This window comes from Oncorhynchus tshawytscha, linkage group LG04 (assembly GCF_018296145.1).
Source record: "Oncorhynchus tshawytscha isolate Ot180627B linkage group LG04, Otsh_v2.0, whole genome shotgun sequence".
NCBI lineage: Eukaryota > Metazoa > Chordata > Actinopteri > Salmoniformes > Salmonidae > Oncorhynchus > Oncorhynchus tshawytscha.
Window position 1 is genome coordinate 4,554,048 of NC_056432.1, and position 7,708 is coordinate 4,561,755.

The 7,708-nt window shown below is 43.1% G+C and overlaps 1 protein-coding gene across 1 annotated transcript in view; it reads left to right on the top strand.

Moving 5' to 3' along the window:
* The first annotated feature begins 739 nt into the window (after positions 1 to 739).
* The window catches only part of LOC112246529 (ras-GEF domain-containing family member 1B-A-like), a 43,174-nt gene continuing 36,205 nt past the window's right edge, over positions 740 to 7,708 (top strand). The window contains exon 1 of the mRNA XM_042320237.1: positions 740 to 1,043. The gene's annotated coding sequence lies outside the window, so the exon portion shown is untranslated. The remainder of the gene's footprint in view (positions 1,044 to 7,708) is intronic.

The window sequence follows — 7,708 nt, forward strand, 5'->3', positions numbered from 1 at the left end:
ATCATGTCCTATCATTTGAATTTACCACAGGTTGTACTCCAATCAAATTGTATAAAAATCTCAAGGATGATCAATGGAAACAGGATGCACCTGAGCTGAATTTCGAGTCTCATAGCAAAGGGTCTGAATACTTATGTAAATAAGGTGTTTCTGTTTTCTATTTTTAATACATTTGCCAAAATGTCTGCAGGGTAGTAATAACCCATGGGAATTAAACAGCCTGTCATGCCATCTGCAAATCCCATAGGCTAGGACACACAAAAGTGCCTAAAATGCTTCGTTATTCATGTTTGGATAAATTACACTAAACTATATTTTGCGTTTAGGCCTACGGGTGCTTGTTTCAACAATTTTCACATAAAATTATTTCAACAATGAATGAAAGTCACAACTGTTTAGTCCCCAGAAAACATTGCTTTGAGACACCATTCACGACAGTTTATTATTGGATCCCTACAATGGTAATGACATGCGTGTGTTCGCGGATTTTCTCATTTATTATCGCATATCATGATGCGTAAAATTGCAAAAGAGCGCTCGTTTTGCATGGACCATTGCCCCGGGTGAGTAAAGAGCTCACTTGAGGACCAATGGAAAGGTCTAAAATGTACACACTCCTCACACCCTGGGCACAGGGCTATGCAAAACGAACTTGCTCATTGACAAGTGAGCAAGTCCCCCTGCAAGCTCCTTCTCGTCTCTGATTGGCTGGCCTGCGGTATCGTCAAGTCATTAGTCGACTTTTCCCGGTTTCTCCAGCTCAAACAAGTCGACACGTTTGGAGTGAGGATCTCCGCTGCGCAGTCTCGCTGCAATATGACTGTGGATGATTGTGTGTTATACCAAGAACTCCGTCAAGCCTTGTGAAAACCGTGAACACACGTTCCTTCTACTCGTGATTTGCAAGTGAATATGCTGAATGTAAGGACAGAGGAAACCTGCGGCTGAATATCAGTAGAAGCTCACAGGTTTCGTTGGAGAAAGTGCTCGTTTTATTCTAGTGGGAAAGATATATTAAGGATTCTGCAGTTACTTATTCTGAGGTGAGATATTTTCCTTTTTATTGTCTACTCTGGTGTAAATATTGGGATTTTATCCATTTGCTTTAGAGTTTAGTTTGAGAATAATTTCGCCCCGTATTGAATGACTATCACAATATGCCTAGGTGTTCTGTGCGCTCTGAGAGGACGGTGATGTGTGCAGTTTACTGTGTCGGTTGCTGCTTCTGGGGGCGTCTGACTTGTGAGTTTTGTTGAGATTCAAGCGCTATGGGGGTTTATTTGGATTCATTCTCTGTGCTTTGATGAATATACGGAATAGATTTGTGGCCTAATAAATGAACATAAAAAAAAATTGTTGTCAAACCCAGTGGTTTTCAGTTTCTTTCCCTCTGCCCAGAGTACCCATGAAGTACCCCCTCTTGTGCATTTTTCTAGTATACCTAGGGTCTCTTGAGTCTTCTCAATTACCCCTGTGGGTAGACTAAGTACCCCCAGGGGTCCTAGTATCCCTTGTTGGGAGTCACTGGTCAACCCATGGGACCTAGGTAGGTTGTATGCTTTGACTAAAACACACAACAGTCACTTCTTCTGTCCAATGACTGGCTATGCGGAAACAGGTTGATGGTATTGTTGCTGTATTTAAGAGTGTTTTCCTCACTAAAGCGCAGAATGTACTTTATAACGGGACCTGTTTTCTAACATGATATCGTTTACATTACTACCTAGGTGGTTTGTTTTTATTTACCTCCTCATCAGGGTCCCTTCCATGGCCTTTTCTTAACTACAAGGTTTCGTTTAAAAAAATCTATCTCTATAGATAGCCCCTAGATAGGTTTCCCTTAGCCCCCATCCCAGACTTCAGCCGGTGAACCAACGATATCTAGTTCTTAATCTCCGATTCTATTTCTTAATGCTGTAGGTGAGTGGCATTCTTCATGCTTTAGATTATTTAACTAAGGGAGGAGGAGGGGGGTGGGGGCGCTGTTTATTTAGGCTCCTCCAAGAATCCCCTTCTCGTCCCTATTCTCTCCCCCTCATCTCGCTTCCCTCTCTCAATTTCAATGTTAATGTATGGGCTTTATTGGCATGGGAAACATATATGTTTATATTGCCAAAGCAAGTGAAATAGATTAATAAACATTAAACAGTAAACGTTACGCTTACAAAAGATCCCAGAATAATAAAAAGACATTTCAAAATGTCATTATGTCTAATATACAGTATTGTATATCTTCTCCTCTCTTTCATTTCCAATGACTTTACATCGGTATTTGTTCTTCACTTTGTTGGAGAATCCCTACTGTTGACCAATCATTTTGAAACGTCTTTTTATTATTCTGGGAACTTTTGTAAGCGTAACGTTTACTGTTTAATGTTTATTAATCTATTTCACTTGCTTTGGCAATATAAACATATATGTTTCCTATGCCAATAAAAGCCCATACATTAAAATTCACCGGTTGCCCTTTACACAAATCTTGCTGTTGTGATCTCGCTGTGATCTCGCTGTGATCTCGCGGGTATTCGGCTGATACGGGAGTTAATCAACATTGGATTTGTTTTCGTTTTTCTTTGTGTCTCTGTGTAATAATCTGAAGTGAATGTGTCTCTAAAGGCTTTTGCATATATTATGACGACATTTTGTGACGTTTTTCTTCATGTTGGACTTCGGGTGTTTTTCACTGTTCGGCGACGCAGCATGTTTCTTAATGGGGGGCAAACTACGTCCCTTTTTATCGGTGATTGGTCAACAGTAGGGATTCTACTAGAAAGTCTTTGTCGTTCAACGAGAGACTGGTTTTAATCCACATTTTTTAAAATTATTATTGAAAAACACTGCACCAAACATCTTAGTTAGAGTTAACTAAGATCTCTTTTGGCAAAAACGTCAAAAATGAATGACAGATTTCTTGAGTAATCTTAGATTAATTTAGACTATGTTGAGGAAGTGTTACTGGCTATGGCGTCTTATAATAGACAAAATATTATTTCCACTTTTTTTTCTCGTTTTTTTAAAAGGGGATGTGCGGTTTGGCTAGCTGAATTGGGATGCATTAATATGGTCATACATTGGGCAGGAGGTTAGGAAGTGTAGCTCAGTTTCCACCTCATTTTGCGGACAGTGAGCACATAGCCTGTCTTCTCTTGAGAGCCATGTCTGCCTTCAGCTGCCTCTCAATAGCAAGGCTATGCTCACTGAGTCTGTACATAGTCAACACTTTTATTAATTTTGGGTCAGTCACAGTGGTCAGATATTCTGCCACTGTGTACTCTCTGTTTAGGGCCAAACCTCTCTCTCCCTGCATGTCTCCACCCAGGCCTGAGGCGTGGGAATAGGATTTCCTGTGTACTGTTTTACAGCCCAGGATAACTGATGGTCTCACTGTCATTGACTGAAGTCTGCAAAAAAAAACACTACAGTGAATACTGTAGTATTGACAATTTACTATAGTATAAATACTTGAGTAAAAAAAATAGTAGTGTATACTGCAGTAATTACTGTAGCTTTTGTTCTATCATCTTTTACATAGAAGTGAGGTAGGTAGTGAGGTAGGTAGTGAGGTAGGTAGTGAGGTAGGTGGGTAGTGAGGTGGGTGGTGGGGTAGGTGGGTAGTGAGGTGGTGGGTGGTAGGGTGGTGGTAGGTAGGTAGGTAGTGAGGTAGGTAGGTAGGTAGGTAGTGAGGTAGGTAGGTAGTTAGTGAGGTAGGGAGGTAGGTAAGTAGGTTGTGAGGTAGATAGATAGGTAAATAGATAGTGAGGTAGATAGGTAGGTAGTGAGGTAGATAGATAGATAGTGAGGTAGGTAGGTAGATAGGTAGGTAGATAGATAGTCAGGTAGGTAGTGAGATAGGTAGATAGATAGTGAGGTAGGTAGAGAGATAGATAGTGAGGTAGATAGATAGATAGATAGATAGATAGATAGATAGATAGATAGATAGATAGAGAGATAGATAGTGAGGTAGATAGTGAGGTAGATAGTGAGGTAGATAGAGAGATATATAGTGAGATAGATAGATAGATAGAAAGATAGTGAGGTAGATAGAGAGATATATAGTGAGGTAGGACTGGGGGCTGAACAGATAGTTGAGAGGTTCTGCTCTTTTCTATGACATGTACAGAACATCATGTCTCTACTCGGCATGTAGGTTTCTCACTCGTGGGTGGCACAAATTGCGATATGGGAGATGAGAATGGGCAGGGTAGTATTCACTATAGTTAAAATGTTTTTCGCAGACTGTAGTGTTATCGGGGACATTTCTGTAGTAGTGAATACTAGTACTACTAAATACTAAATACTAGTGTATTTACTATAGTATACTACAACATTCTATATTTAGTATACTACAATTGACGACATAATTGTATAGTAAACTGTATACATTATTTATTTTTTGTCATGTGGGATTGTAGTACATCACTAATCACTACCTAAAACATGTCACTACCCTTTTACTTCCATATCATGGCCTATAACAAGGATTGGGGCGGCAGGGTAACCTAGTGGTTAGAGTGGAGGGGCGGCAGGTAGCCTAGTGGTTAGAGTGTAGAGGAGGCAGGGTAGCCTAGTGGTTAGAGTGTAGAGGAGGCAGGGTAGCCTAGTGGTTAGAGTGTAGGGGAGGCAGGTAGCCTAGTGGTTAGAGCATTGGACTAGTAACCAGAAGGTTGCGAGTTCAAACCCCGAGCTGCCAAGATACAAATCTGTTGTTCTGCCTCTGAACAGGCAGTTAACCCACTGTTCCTAGGCTGTCATTCTAAGTAAGAATTTGTTCTTAACTGACTTGCCTAGTTAAAAAAAAGGTTAAAAAAAATAAAATTGAATCGGTTGTTTCCGTGTGGCGTACCCTAGTTCTTTAAGACTTGCCTCTCGACTCATGTCGTCATCAGGTGGCGTGTGATAATGACTGGGCGGAGTGTAGTGCCAAGGAATGACTGGGAACAGATTGGTATTGGTGTAAGGATAGGAAACACATGCTTATTTTTACGTCATGGATATTACCGTACTGCTATTTATAAACCAGACAGTCGTTTGTATTTGTGCGTAGGAATTAGTTTGGATTTGCCTGGTTAAATAAAGATGTCAACATGTAGTAAATGTGTTAACTCATATATATATATATACCTTCTGTGTTTGTATTATTTATTACTTTAGTCAATGAATGATCGTTGTGTTTTTTAAATTTTTTTAAACACACAGCCAGTGAAGTTACTATCTTAACCAGCCGTCCGTATATATCTGGTGTCAATCTGTTCCTTTTGTTCATGCTTGCTTTGCTCTACCACACACACACACACATACCAAGTGGCAAGGCTTAAACAATCCAAACAGCAGTGTGCTAAAGTTAGCCTTTGTTTCAGCTGAGGCGTTGACACGTTGGCTCGTATAGTCTCATGATCTCCATCTTACCGCCAGAGAGACACATGGTGCAACAGATGCTACTCTCTCCATTCTGATGTAAATCACTATGGTGTGTTCTCACTCAAGGAGATGGGATGTGTGTGTGTGTACGGATGAGGGAGTTGTGTGTGTGTACGGATGAGGGAGTTGTGCGTGTGTGTGTGTGTGTGTGTGTGTGTGTACAGATGATGGAGTTGTGTGTGTGTACGGATGAGGGAGTTGTGTGTGTGTGTGTGTGTGTGTGCGTGTGTGTGTGTGTGTGTGTGTACAGATGAGGGAGTTGTGTGTGTACGGATGAGGGAGTTGTGTGTGTGTGTGTGCGTGTGTGTGTGTACGGATGAGGGAGTTGTGTGTGTGTGTGTGTGCGTGTGTGTGTGTACGGATGAGGGAGTTGTGTGTGTGTATGGATGAGGGGAGTTGTGTGTGTGTGTGTGTGTGTGTGTGTGTGTATGGATGAGGGAGTTGTGTGTGTGTGTGTGTGTGTATGGATGAGGGAGTTGTGTGTGTGTGTGTGTGTGTATGGATGAGGGAGTTGTGTGTGTGTGTATGGATGAGGAAGTTGTGTGTGTGTGTGTGTACGGATGAGGGAGTTGTGTGTGTGTGTGTGTGTGTGTGTGTGCAGGGGGTGGAGAATGATAAATCCCATCTATGGCTTGTGTCTAGGACCCACCCATCACACACCCCTCTCCTTCCCTGGCACTCGTGCAGTGGAACGACATAAATACACTTCCTGAATAGAGGCAACGGCGTCTTTTTGTAGGCACTAACTCTGACATGGTTTGTTGGCCAAAGCCTATGGGGGAAATTTATGGAGGTTTTTGGACAAAGTCCGAAAACAAGGTCTGTGGTAAACGAGGAGATACGTTTTGTTCTACCACATCATCTTCACCAGTCACTTTTTGTGAATTTGAAGAATTTATTTAATAATATATATATATATATATATATATATATATATTTTTTTTTTTAAAGTACATAAAGGCTTTATAATTCATAAAGATCATGTTAACTTACTGATATTATCTCATGGAACAAAACGTAAAGGTGATGAATGGCCTAGTGGTTAGAGTGTAGAGGAGGCAGGTAGCCTAGTGGTTAGAGTGTAGAGGAGGCAGGTAGCCTAGTGGTTAGAGTGTAGAGGAGGCAGGGTAGCCTAGTGGTTAGAGTGTAGAGGAGGCAGGGTAGCCTAGTGGTTAGAGTGTAGAGGAGGTAGGGTAGCCTAGTGGTTAGAGTGTAGAGGAGGCAGGTAGCCTAGTGGTTAGGGGTAGCCTAGTGGTTAGAGTGTAGAGGAGGCAGGGTAGCCTAGTGGTTAGAGTGTAGAGGAGGCAGGGTAGCCTAGTGGTTAGAGTGTAGAGGAGGCAGGTAGCCTAGTGGTTAGAGTGTAGAGGAGGCAGGGTAGCCTAGTGGTTAGAGTGTAGAGGAGGCAGGGTAGCCTAGTGGTTAGAGTGTAGAGGAGGCAGGTAGCCTAGTGGTTAGAGTGTAGAGGAGGCAGGGTAGCCTAGTGGTTAGAGTGTAGAGGAGGCAGGTAGCCTAGTGGTTAGAGTGTAGAGGAGGCAGGGTAGCCTAGTGGTTAGAGTGTAGAGGAGGCAGGGTAGCCTAGTGGTTAGAGTGTAGAGGAGGCAGGTAGCCTAGTGGTTAGAGTGTAGAGGTGGCAGGGTAGCCTAGTGGTTAGAGTGTAGAGGTGGCAGGGTAGCCTAGTGGTTAGAGTGTAGAGGTGGCAGGTAGCCTAGTGGTTAGAGTGTAGAGGAGGCAGGGTAGCCTAGTGGTTAGAGTGTAGAGGAGGCAGGGTAGCCTAGTGGTTAGAGTGTAGAGGAGGCAGGGTAGCCTAGTGGTTAGAGTGTAGAGGAGGCAGGGTAGCCTAGTGGTTAGAGTGTAGAGGAGGCAGGGTAGCCTAGTGCTTAGAGTGTAGTGGTTAGAGTGTAGAGGTGGCAGGGTAGCCTAGTGGTTAGAGTGTAGGGAAGGCAGGTAGCCTAGTGGTTAGAGTGTAGAGGCGGCAGGTAGCCTAGTGGTTAGAGTGTAGAGGTGGCAGGTAGCCTTAGAGTGTAGAGGTGGCAGTGGGTTAGAGTGTAGGGAGGCAGGTAGCCTAGTGGTTAGAGTGTAGAGGCGGCAGAGTAGCCTAGTGCTTAGAGTGTAAGGGAGGCAGGTAGCCTAGTGGTTAGAGTGTAGAGGCGGCAGGTAGCCTAGTGGTTAGAAGGCAGACAGCCTAGTGGTTAGAGGCAGACAGCCTAGTGGTTAGAGGAAGGTAGCCTAGTGGTTAGAGGCAGGTAGCCTAGTGGTTAGAGGCAGGTAGCCTAGTGGTTAGAGGCCCTAG